Here is a 13,836-nt window from a genome sequence, read left to right as displayed (position 1 = left end):
ATGAAGTTTGCTCACAGGTGTTTGTTGAACACAGATTCACAGCAGGTTGGGAAACAGCCACGAAATGTAATCTATTGATTCGTGTTCTGGGGCATTATTTTCTCTTTTTGATGAAAATCACAATTTAAAAAAAGGGGGGGTTTAACAGACAGAGTTTCCACGACTGAAAAGTCGGGGTTAGAGTAAGTCTGCAACACTGCTCGGCCAAACTGTAACACACTTAAAGCTGGGGTAGGTAATGTTGGGGAGCTGGCAGGATGTGAAAGTGGCGCCCTGTCTTGGCTCCTCCTGGTTTTGCTCCATGCATGATCTAAAGCTTTTTTATTTGCAGCTTTTTCCACCGACAATCTTCTTTTTCTCGGCTGTTTAGCAGGAGGAGGCAAAATAAACTGAGCCAGGTCGGGAAATCCTTCCTGCATTTTCTCAGTCAAGTTTTCCTTCCGAGTTTCTTCTTCACTACTTTGTATTTTCATCCTAACACGCTGTTTATATGCAGGATGTGGCTATCAGGTATGGGCTGCAGGACGATGAGGAGAGGAGCCAGGAGAAGAAGCTTAGAAAATATAAGAAATTAACAACTTCATTTGGGTCTGAACGTTTTGAATGGTCAGAGTTTTTACAGATTTACAGTAAACTGAGGGGTCTAACTATATTTCTTATTGTTCATGATTACAAAATGCACAGACTACCATCAGGATGAGAAACCACTTCACCTAGAGTAAAATAAATGTCATAAATGAGCAAGATTACCTACTATAGCTTTAAGACACTGAGACCACCTTTAGCGTTGATGATGGCAAATTCTGGCTGTGGCATCGCTTCAAGCTTCTGCAATATGACATCATTCATTTCCATGCAGCGTTGCATTTATTTTTCACTCAGTTTGTATAGATGATGGGAGAGCCTGACCACTGCACACAGCTTTCTCCAGCACATCGCAAAGACTCTTAATGGGGTTCAGGTTTGGACTTTAGTGGCCAATCCATGTGTGAAAGTGATGTCTCATGTTCCCTTAACCACTCATAAACAATCTGAGCTCCATGAATCCTGGAATTGTAATGGTGGAATATATTGTTGGAAAAACCCGCTCACTTAAGCTTATTCAGGTATCAGCTGACCTCCTTCTTTTTACATATAATGATGCTGAACCAAGCAGTGGTTAAAAGTGAAGCCTATGAGGAAGTACATAAAACCGTAGCTCCCCCTTCATCCACTAGGGGCTGCAAAACAGAGCGAATCCACATAGAGTCCTATGTTAAAAAGACCAACTTCACAGCAGAAATAAACATGTTTACAGTCTTGTTCAAAAACCCATTTTAGGTTTAATAGGTCAGGTTTACCTTCATGACAACTGTGGGCGGAGTGAATTTTTTTTCTAACTCGCCCGTTTAAAAGTAATTTAATCTCGAAGTTCAGCAAATTTAGGAGCGTGTCCTTTTGATTGACAGGTACCCGATCTCCCGCTTCAAGTAAGAAGAACGTAGAACAACCGCGGTTTTCAGCCGGTTAGCAACGTTAACCTTTAGCCCGCTTACCTCCGTTAGCTGGTTAGCTCCTGTTATCTCGGGGTTAGCTCGGTTAGCTCTTAGCTCGGAGTTCGCTCGATACCAATCATTCACCATGACACTCACAGCGTCCCTCTCATCTCCACCTCTTTGCCCATATTTGTATTTTCTGGGTGAGACGACGCGCATGACGCTGCCAAGATGGCGACGGTAGGAACCGCCCACCGAGCTTCAATTCAGCTCTTCAGAAACCTATGAGTGACATCACAGAGGCTCCATCCATCTTTTTATATACAGTCTATCTGCTGAACCTAGATCTGACCGACTGCAGCAACTCCAGACCCTAACCCTAACCTGCACAGGCTTCTTCTTCCTCTCTTCTTACGCTGATGCTCCCGTCACTGGTTCAGCATAAGTCTGGACTCATCAGATCACATGACCTTCTTCCAGCTCCAGATTCCAATCTTTATGCACCCCAGCAAGTTAAAGACTCTTTATCAAATTATCTTCACTTATTTGTGGTTTTCTAATGGTGATACAGCTGTTCAGTCCCAGTAGCTGGAGCTCGCTTCTCATTGTTTATGTGGAAATTATTTTATTTTCACTATTAAACACAGCCCTGAATTCCACTTTTTATTTCTTTCAGTTGACTTCACCAAATATTTAATGATTGCTGATTAGCTGATTACCATGCTTAAAATTTTTTTCTCCTCCTTTCTCATTTTCTTCCCAGAAGACCATGGTTGTCATGTATCTTTCCAGTTTTTATTAACCCACAGGATGTTCTTAACTTAGTTTTCAGCATCTTCTTCTATGTTTTCTTTGTTTCATGCCAGGATTTTCCTTCTTAGACGGACTAAAATCTTGTCTAGGACCAAAGGATGTGTCTTCAAGCATGCAGAAAAGAAGCAACTCCCTGTATCATCTGAGGCTAAATAACATGTTGCCAGCTTTAATATACATGCAGTAATTACTAGAAGTGCAAAATTGAATCGAAAAAAAATCTAATATTGAGATTTTTTGCTTCACAATTTTAAAATAGATTTTTTTTAACCAAAAAAAAAATCGATTTCTTTTTTAAATAAATATAATCAATTATCATTTTTTTGTCATTTTAATAATTTTTATTGATCTTTTTACTAATTATAGCAGTAGAATGGAGGTCTGGCTACTGCACTGTTTTTCCTCATTGAAATCAAGAAAAATGACAATATCGAAGAATCGTGAGAATCGCAATTTTAATCGAATCGGCACCCAAAAAATTGGAATCGAATTAGTACAAAAGCATATCATCACAGCTCTAGTAATTATCCAATAGGAAGATCATTTTTTATTTTAATAGTTAAATCCAGGTGGTGACCTTTTCGAATACAATAGTGTTGAGAGAGCCTTAAAGATAAGACCAGGTTAATATAATGAAAGACCATAAATCACAGCCCAGTAGTTCACATGGGATCTTAGGAAAAAAAAAAAAAAAAAGTCAAACAGCAAAATTTCTACAAAAAAATCTTCTATCAAGGCTCATAATTTCATGTGATACAGAGTTTTCGCAGTTTAAAGGCTTTTTTGCAACACAGTACCGCCTTCCTTCTCCACAGCCAACGATAACAGACATACAGGGTAACAATACCTCGATGAGAGGTGGAAGGGTTGTGCTGCAAACCACATACTGGGGGGGAATGATTGGGTCTTCGGGGAACTGGGCTGTGCTGGAGCTGAGGTGAGTCAAGCAGGCAGAGGACTGGCAATTGAGCTTAACTGGAGAGACCATGAACCATTTCTAGAGGTAGGGGATTAATGGATCACACAGATGTAAACATGAAAGAGAATCTGACCTTCAGGGTGTGGGGGTTCTTTGTATTGAACTTGGGGAAAATTACATTCCTGGTCTTGAGAGTCAGGGTGTTGGGCTGTTGGGGGTTGGGTGAGGTTAGATGAAAATAAAAAAGGCTCAAACAATCTTTGAATCTTTCTCATTACTTACTATTAAACAAAGCTTAGGCACACAAAACAGGCGTGAATGGACTTTAAACATGATGAGATACTGGAAGTCAGTAAAGCACCCGAATAATGGAGAGCAGTGGGTCCAAAGACTGGACATTACACCAGCCTGAAAGCCGTTTTCATCATCGACTTAACAGCAGGTCACCAGTTTCCCCTCTGATGAAATTAAAAGTGCATCTCAAAGCCAGAACCTGATCACTGGGATGCAAATGAGGCACCTTCTGATGTCAGACAAGATGTGACCTGCAATGGGATCTGGATATGCTAGTCATGTTTCAGTCTGGGAGGGTGTTTGGACAGAGTAGCTGGAGCCACGCTCCTAGTAGTGGTGTGTGTCCGTACTATCTCCCTTTACTCACACATTCCCCAGTTTCCATGATGCCTTTTCATCCCTTAAGCTGTTTACGCTCCAACACTCGGAGCCAGAGTTGAACGATGGATGACACTGAGACGGATCAAAACGTGCTTGTTTTGCTCAGGCTTTGTTGCCGTGTTCTTACAGAAACAGCTCTATGGTTATCTGTGGCTAACTGGACTCAGTGCACATACAGCATCTTTATTTCTGCTTGCTGTCATAAATGGAAACAGCAATACTTAAATGTTTCCCATAGGAAAAAACTGCACCAGTATTCAGAATAAATAGCATATAAAATAAATGTGAACACATTTATGCAGCAAATACAAAGATCTGTGTGAAAACTGCTGCAGTTTTTAGTTAGTATCTTGTCTTAATACATGAAATAGTAACTTACACAGCATGTTAACAAGTTATTTTTACCAAAGGGAGGCTTTAAGTTTAGCTTATTGGTCTGACAGACTGTCACATATTCAACACATCGTCTTATCTTCTGTTGAATCAGATGTCAGGGTTGAGTAATCACTGATTTCAAGCAATTTCAACTCTTATATTTGAAAATAATATGTCATAACCTGACAAAATCCGAGATGCCCTTTAATTACTCCAGACGACATCACAAATGAGGATCAGAGCAATTAAATCCCTCCATTGTCTTCTGTATTCTGTAGATCATTTATTTTGATTACATTGAACTTTCCCTCCTCCTCGCCTCATTTCTGATGAACTCCTCCAGAGAAGAGGTGGACGCCGGAGAAGAGGATGTAAAAATAAATGTAACACTAGAAGAAAAAAAAAAAAAAAGATCAAACCCAGAGGAAGGTACAGTAAATATAATCTCTGTAGCCGTTCCACAGCAGTGAAACGTGTTTGTTTGTGTGTGAGCTGGTATCTGTTTATGCATATTCATCTGTCTACAGGACACACACCAACATAAGCCCATTAAAGCTGCTGTGCAGTTATGAAACATGATGATCTCCCCAGCCAGGTGGTAACAGACACTTCCTGCTCACTGTAAGTAAACCAGCCGGCAGGTGGTTCAAGCAAACTGCTTCCACCAGTTAGAAGCAGAAACTGTGTGTGGCATGTGGCAGAGTGTGTAACATGTTTGTGTCTGCTAACACACTCAGTCCGAGACTCTGTGGTCTTACAACTGCTTTGCTTCGGTGACTGCCTCTGTCATCTGAAGCAACACCGTCTGAATGTGAATGAGGCTACTTCCAGTGCACACTTACAGAAACACACACAGCCACAATTAACGGAGTGGAATCACGAACAATGATAGAAACCGTGGAAATGAGCAATCTTCCAGTTTACCAGAAACCACACGGCCAAAAAAGCAGGTAAACTAACTCGTTCTCTATCTCAATAACTCCGTCGGCTGAAGAAACTGGCGGAAAGCCTAAAAATGACCTCATCCTGCAAACTGAAAAACACAAAAAGAGCATGGCATAAGTTTTGAAGCTTTGCTCCACTGCTTCCTGCAAGACAGAACCGGCTTTGTTGGTGGATGTGAGAAGGAAACTCAAGTCTTCAAGGTTTCCAGAGAAAAGGAAAAAAAATCAGAAAACAGATCCAAAAACTGTTTCATTTATTTTATCCTGACTAAAGTGAAATCTGTGTGAAACCAAAAAGAGCGATTTTGTGAGGCTCTCAAATCATTTATTTTCATTTCATGCATATAGATGAAAGTTTCCACATGAACTCAGTGTTTTCTCTTTTCCACCCTCCTGTTAAACTTGATTTATGATCTCATGCTGAGATCAGGCAGAGCAAATGAAAAGTTCTCCTCAAAAGCTCAATTTTTCCTCCCCAAGATTTGTTTTGTTTGTTTGTTTTCTATGTATGTATTTTAACTTCATTACAACAAATATTTATTCCTAATAATCCTACACTATAAAATAAATAAATTAGTTATTAAATAAGTAAGTAATAAATAAATAAGTTATTATATAATAATAAATAAATAAGTAATAAATAAGTTATTCAGTTATGAATGCAGTGCAGTAAAGGTAATATTTAAGTTTAACATGAAAAAAAAATTCTAAATGGACATTATTAATTATTAATCATCATTAAAAAGTTCTAAATTGTGCTGCCAGCTTTCACTATGGTTTTCTGTACAAGGTGGCGTCTTTTTAGCTTTCAAACGACTCAATGTCTGAGAACGTTAAAGCCCGTCCTCTTTTCCACTGTCTGTGGCTTTAGAACCCACAGCCTCCTGGACACATGCAGGCCCTGGTGGTCACTGTCAGTCAGAGAAAGTAAAAAAACACACAAATAAAATGCACACAGTTATAACAAAGTCATCTTTAAGTAGTAATCTAGAGTGAATGTTTTTTCATGAAATAGTAATAGTAATTTCTCATTTTAACACCTGATTTGTTATAACTGGGAATTAAATTTGGCTTGATATAAGTTTAGAAATCCCAGCATTCTGTTTTTATTTCCAGTATACACAAAACTTGTTCTTTTTAAAAGTAATATATATTCATTCATTTTTTTGAAACCGCCTTATCCAATGGAGGGTCGCGGGGGAGCTGGAGCCTATCCCAGCAGCCTTCATGCAAGAGGCAGGGCACACCTTGGACAGGTATAATAAAAAAATAAAAAAAATAAAAAAAAAAAAAATATATATATATATATATATATACACACACATATATATATATATATATATATATATATATATATATATATATATATATATATATATATATATATATATATAACTTTATTAGATAGATAGATAGATAGATAGATAGATAGATAGATAGACAGATAGATAGACAGATAGATAGATAGATAGATAGATAGATAGATAGATAGATAGATAGACAGATAGATAGACAGATAGATAGATAAAGATCGATAGATAAAGAGAAAGACAGACAGATGTCTTATTCGTAGCTTTTTATTGCTCTTTTATTTTCCAAGGAGCACAAAAAGGAGACATTGAAAGTATTACCAGGTGTTTCCTTTAAAGTATGTCTCACCTACAGCATTGAATTTTAGGAGAAATAAATGAGAAGCACATGACAAAATATTGAAACTAAAATGGGGTTGAAATGAAAATCATATTTTTGTCTCCTGAGCTTTGAAAGAGAAAACTGAGCTGTAGAATTTCTCTCTCAAGCTGCATCTGGTTTTAACCAATTAAGGACTAAATGACAGCCACGATTTCCCGAAACAGAAAGATTTGTCCACATAAAGCTCCATGTAAAGCAACCAGGAAGTTGCTTTTACACTAATTTAATCTGAACATGATTAAATCAAAGGATACAATCTTACATATTCCTGTTTGTAACGGAGAACATAACTGTCAGAGGTTTCCTTCCCATCATTTCCTTTAATATACTCAGTGTTTCAGGGATGCACCTTAAACCACAACACTATAGCATGGTGATTACAGGTGTAGAACATTTAGGACTATTTGCACTATTTAGGAGTTCACAGAGAAAAACCTTCCTCTGCAAAGAGACCGTCTCAGCATGGCTTGTTTTGCATCTGAAGTTTGCATCTGAACAAACCGCACAACTTCTGGAACAAATTCTTTCGGGTAAATGAGACAAACGTGGAAATTTTTTACCAAAATGGACATAAGAAACAAACAGACCTTATCAGCACACACACCTCATGTAAGCTTCCACGCAGCGTGGTGGAGGGATGATGGTTTGGCTTTGTTTTACTTCTTAAGTCAAATCTAAGGCCATCTGTCTTTTTAGGTAAAATATTGCTGGACTGGATCATACAAGCCCACTGACAACTGCATCTCTGATATTATTTCATTTTTTACCCCCAAAACAGTGCGTTTGCAGGTTATCTGTCGAAACCTGAACCACTGCGCAAGACTACATCATATGTCTCCATCTGTTTAAATGAGGTGAAGGAACTGGCAGGAGCAGAAAGATCAGTCTTTTGGACTTGGCCGATAAAAATCTTCGTCTTCCTGCTTTTTCATTATTAATCAATGGTTGTCTGGGGGACTATCGCCCCCTAGTGAGTAGGTCTGGGCGATTAATCGAATTTTAATCTCAACTACGATCTGGGTTTTCAACAATCATAAAAATAAAAGGGTGCAATTATTTTTCTCTCTGCAGTCTCCTCTCCTGCTGTCTTCACCTGCTAATCGTCGAGCGTCTCTGGCGTTGCAGCGCTGTGCTGTAAACTCCTCCCACGGCCGCTTCGGTTTCATTCAGACACTGTTGCCAACTTGGCGACTTTCTCACTAAATCTGGCGATTTTTTTGTTAAAAGCGACAAATCTAGCAACTTTTACTGGAGTTATTGGAGACTTTTCTGGTGTTTTGGCGACTGACTTGAAGGCACATATTGTTCTGCAGTTACTGTAAGGAAGGAGCAGCGGGAGCCTCTCCCGTCCTAAAGCACTCCCAGGCGGCCAGTCTCAGTCGGCTCCGGCTGCAGGTCAATGTAGAATAACTGCAGTAGGTTGTGGAAGTTCATCTAAACATAGTTTATACCACTGTCAGTGACAACTGGCTGTGTTATTTTCATATACGTAGTTCGGCAAGTTAAACACTGTCATATCCCTCCGTTACGGGGCGTTCCCATAGCAATGCGTTAATCAGCTGGTTCAGATCAGCTGTCTTTTAACAGAATGAGAAAAACGCGCTGCTGCCTGACAGCGGTTGTTTGGCATAAAACGTACATCCAGGCCAACGTAAAATAGTTCCTATATAAGCGGTAAAAGCAGATTAAACAACTTGGAACCGTGCATTAGACGGTTATAATGTGCGACGCGGAGTCGAGAACACCACGACACGCAGCGTTGTTTAAAAATACTGGATAATTGTGTTAAAGAATCGAGATCTCAATTTCAGTCAAAATAATCATGATTTTAATTTTTGTCATAATCAAGCAGCTCTACCAGTGAGCAGTTGTTTTAACTATGTGTCGCTGTCCCAACGGTTTTCGTCAGCTTGAGCTGAATACAGTTTGAAATCAAACCAAACAAGACTAAGGCTACGTTCAGACTGCAGGGCTTGCTGCTCATATTGGATGAGAGATAACGAGAGCTACCCAGCTCATGGAGGTAAGCGGGCTAAAGCTAAGTCACATTGTTGACCAGCTAAAAACCGGGGTTGTCTTACGTTCTTCTGACTTGAAGCGGGAGATTGGTAACCTGCCAATCAAAAGGACACGCCCCTAAATATGCCGAACTTCGAGATTAAATTACTTCAAAACAGCCAAGTTTTCAAAAAAAAATTCACTCCCCCCACAGTTGTCATGAAGGTAAACCTGACCTATTAAATCTAAAATGGATTTTTGAACCAGGCTGTAAACATGTTTATTTCTGCTGTGAAGTTGGTCTTTTTGACATGGGAGTCTATGGGGATTTGCTCTGTTTTGCAGCTCCTAGTGGATGAGTGGTGAACTGCAGTTTTATGCACTTCCGCATAGGCTTCACTTTTAACCACTGGAGGTTGCTGCTTGGTCCAACCGTAGCCACAACATCGTGAATGGGTTCGTTTTAAGGAGACATTTACAGAAGAGGAAAGTAAAAGTTTTGGTCAAGGCCTTTTGTGGAGCTGTGGCAGCAACAACTGTAGAGAGAAACGTTTGGGTACGGAGTCGCAGTCAGGATTAGTGGGAGAGTGATGTGAGCGCATTTACCGATAAAGAGTTCATAAACAACAAACGCAGAATAATGACGTTTGTCGCGTGTCAATGACGCATCGGTCGGATTAATGCAACCTGTCCGTTCAGACTGAAGTTGCATGGCAAAAGATCAGATACATATCGGATTTAGGACCACATATCCAAGCGGCCTGGGTAGCATTAGAAAATATCAGATCTGTGCCATTCAGACTTATAAGAAAAGATCGGTTACAGGTCGCATTGGTGAAAAAACATCGGATTTAAGTCACTTCAGCCTGTAGTGTGAACGTAGCCTAAGATGTAAAACTTTTTGGAAAGAGCCCCCCCCAATCAAACCGAGTCCCCCGGACTATCCTGGTGTGAGTGACCCTTCGCTAGAATTGATCAGCTCAATGTCATCGTTATGTTACATCACTGCTCAAACAAAACAAATACAAACTGTCCAATCATCTGCTGAGGAGAAAGACCTGATGCGTCTGGATTAACCAATGAGCTCCATCAAAGAATCCAGCAGCAGCACCTTTTTCATCCTGTCCCAATCTCCCCCCTGAAGGACGTGTTGTCTAAAAGCAAATCGTGACAGCAGAATCCACTGCTTCATCCTGACAGGCTGCTCAATTGATTCTTACCTCTGGTCAATACCACTCTCTTTTTTTTTTTTTTTTCCTTTCTCTCCCTTCCCTCATCCATCTTTTCTCCCTTCAATCACTCTCCATCATCACATGGCTCCATTATCCAGACATATCTACCTCTACAGACCAACACAGCCTGGAGTTAAAGACAAAGCCTCATACAGCTGCTGTGAAATGATGGAGGAGGGTGTGTGAGTCTGCTTTGTTGTAGGTTTGACGACACAAAAATAAAGGCTAGTTTACGCTAAATGGTCAAGGTTTTGGATTAGATTACAGGATCCATACTTCTCCACACTGGAAGCTGTGTAAATTTGCCCATGAGTAAGGTGGTTGGAGGAAACAACACCTCTCTCCCTATTCCCGATCAGCATGGCACCACAACTCTGTCACGCTACAGTAGACACACATGCATGAGAGCACTACGTGAAAACTTTGCTGCTGCGTGGCAACCAGATCCCATAGCAACCAGCACTGAGGCTGGGAGGACAAGAGGAGAATATGGAGAGGTGGTGTGGATGGGGCGGGATGTTTGGAAGGAAAAACTCTGGAACAGACCAAAAATAGAAGGAGAGGAAGAGCAAAAATCTGCATGAATACACACACACACACACACACGTTTCTTTCTCTGTGCTGAGATCAGATGAGGGTGAGGAGAGGGAGGCAGACACTGACAACATTGTGAGAGAGAAGAGGCCTCTCTCCTCTTTGTTCAGAACAAGGTCAGCAGAGCGAGGAGCAGAGATGACAACAGTCCTGCTGTTAATCGTCTGCTGTAATGGCCACCGGCTTGGCTTCATATGTCTTATCAGAATACATCGTGAGTAAATAGTAAGAGGAAAGTAACACAAGGGTGGCATCGTAATTACACTGAAAAATAAGAATACACAAGTGCTTTATTTAACAACACACCACTCCAGCACCGTAATAAGAAAAGCTGTCCCTCAGTTTTTTTTTAATTCTGCACCCTGACGATGATGCGCTGTCATAACCGGATTGCAATTAACAAGGCAAACTGATGATTGCTTTATACTGCAACCCACAGGCTCGGTACAAACACTGAAGCAAAGCAACTGTCTCACAGAGCTACAGATCCTCAAACAATGCGGCATTGTGGACTCAAGTGTACGGAAAATGTCAAACAAGTCATAGATTTTATCAGCTTGTTTAGTGTTCCTGTTGTAATGGTGTGACTGGACAGAGAAGCTGAAGTTTATACAGCCCCGAAAAATGACATTAATGTTCCAGTATTCTGCCTATTATAAAAGCATACACATATTTATAGCTTTTTGGATAAATTTTCTAAAAATAACTGATGTCATTGCATTAAAATAGTCTTTTTGCTGCACATTGAAATCTGAATTTCAAGAAGCATAAAGTCATAAAAGGATGTGTCTTATTTTTGTGGCGTTCATTGTATTGGATGCTTTACTATGCCTCATTTGCATTTGGTTCTTAATTGACTTTCTATTCAAAGACCTACGTTGCACATTAAGCAATTGGGAAATCAATAAAGTAAAACAAACAGGTGCATCAGACCTTCACTCATTTTCCATACAGCTTGTTCTAATTCAGGGTTGTGGCGCAGATGGAGCCCCATCCCAGCAACTAGCAGGCGAGAAGCAGAATACAACACTGCAGGTTGCCAGTCCATCAGGGCCAACACACAGAGACAAACAACCATTCAGGCTCACTCTTGGGAGAGTTTAAAGTGACCATTTAACCTCATACTTAACCTAGCAACAGACCTCTGAAAGGTAAACACAACTAAGCTTTGCACAAACAGTAGGGAATTTATATTTTGTTGATCATTTCCTTATATTTTACAATGCGTGTTTCCACTCTTCCTAGCTGCTGTGTAATGTAAATGTCTCCCGTGGGGGACTAATAAAGGATTATCTTATCCTATACTTTAGGAGCGCCAGTTTATGTTGCATTATGCACTGTAGGAAAGCCTGATTATCAACCTTTATGTCAACGTACGACTTGTTAGGATGATGCTTCTGTGGAATGAGCAACACAGCAAACGTGTAGGTAAGTGCCTCCTAAATAATGTGCAAATATTATTTTCCTACTATGCTCCACAGTTGATATATTGATCTTTAAATGCTGCTGGCTGGGTGTCAGTCACAGATTGAATTGAACATGACTGAAACCTCATTGGCAGCTAAAATATAGGCTTACAGGTGATCCAATATGGCTGCAATCTGCACCATAACTCCATCCTACCAGGATGGAAACACTCTTCTTACAGAGCCAGGGTCACCACAGAAAAGCTCCAGAACGTGGGAGTGGGAAGGATACCTCAGAACTCAATCCCACTGAACTCTTGTTGAATCACCCTGGGTGTGCCGGAGTGATCCAGACAACCACGCTGGTTGAGCTTCAACAACACCTGATTGAAGGTCCATTTCATTCCCACAGCAAAACCAGATCAGACCGGTGACCATGAGGAGGAGGAGATGGTGTAGCTGCATGGATTGGTTGCGAGGTTTCTGAATAAAGTGCTAAAACAGCCAATATGTCCAATCATTAAGGCTGTGACGATATGCTGTCGATTAGATTCTTCAGGATTCTTCATGAGGCTTCTTAAGGTCCACTGTGAGACTGAAAGATACAGAAGATCATTCCTGCCAGCAGCCATCAGCCTCTGGAACAAGACCTCCTCAAATTAAATATTATCTACTACAATGTTGAATTTCCCTTTGGGGATTAATAAAGTATTTTTCATTTCATTCTGATTTTTTGGGGGGCCAATTTGATTTAAACTGCAATTCTCACGATTCTGATTTTTGTAGACTAAAAACAAATAAACAAAACAAGTATGTACAAAACTCGTTTGCTCGTCATTTTTCTTAATTTCAATTAGGAAAAAAACAACACATTAGTCAGATCATCATTCTGCTGCTATGATGCCCAAGAAGACAAGTAAAAATATCCACAAAAATAGTAATAAAAATGACAAATTTTTTTATAATGGATTGTTTTTATTTAATTGAAAAAAAAACCTTTTTTTTATTTTAATACTGTAAAGCAGAAAAATCACGATATTGATTTTTTCTATTCGATTTCCCACCCCTACCAATCATCCAGTCTACCAAGTAACTCATTTACTCGTAGAGTAAATGTCAACAGGAGAGTTTAAGGGGGCTCTAACTAACCACACATCTAGCTCTGTGGCTCATTCCACAGAAGCATCATCCTCACAATCTATAGCTCATTGTAAAGGTGAATAATCAGGCTTTCCAGTGTTGTATCATTCAGCACCACCTAGTATTAATAAAGTGGACAGATCATGAAGCAAATATTAATATATCCTGACTCCTTGGGCTTAATTATTACCATGGTGCAAGATCAGTTTCAGTCTGACAATAAAAACATTACAATAATCTTACTCTAATCTATTTCATTTACTAGTTAAAAGATCAATAAATGGACCAAACATAACAAGACATGAACTAATAATTCAGTTTGAGAAAATAACTAATATTATAATGACATAATAGTGATACATAATATTTGTTTGAAATACATGAATGTGTGGATTAATTGTATTTTAGGTTTCTATTAAAACAATGCAAACAATGTATGCAGCTATGAAGCAGTATATTTACCTGCATCACATTGCCATTCAGACAGCACACGCTGCTGGACGGTGCTGAGAGAAAACTCTCAACATCTACTATCAGCGCTGGCGGGGAGAGGCCTGGTTGCCTGTGTAGCAG

At 39.7% G+C, this 13,836-nt stretch overlaps 1 protein-coding gene across 1 annotated transcript in view; it reads right to left on the bottom strand.

The window, feature by feature from the left end:
- The window catches only part of numbl (NUMB like endocytic adaptor protein), a 75,551-nt gene that overhangs the window by 40,210 nt on the left and 21,505 nt on the right, over positions 1 to 13,836 (bottom strand). The gene's annotated exons all lie outside the window — the stretch shown is intronic.

This window comes from Telmatherina bonti (assembly GCF_933228915.1).
Source record: "Telmatherina bonti genome assembly, chromosome: 9".
Taxonomy (NCBI): Eukaryota; Metazoa; Chordata; class Actinopteri; order Atheriniformes; family Telmatherinidae; genus Telmatherina; species Telmatherina bonti.
This window is presented reverse-complemented; position numbering and strand designations above follow the sequence as displayed.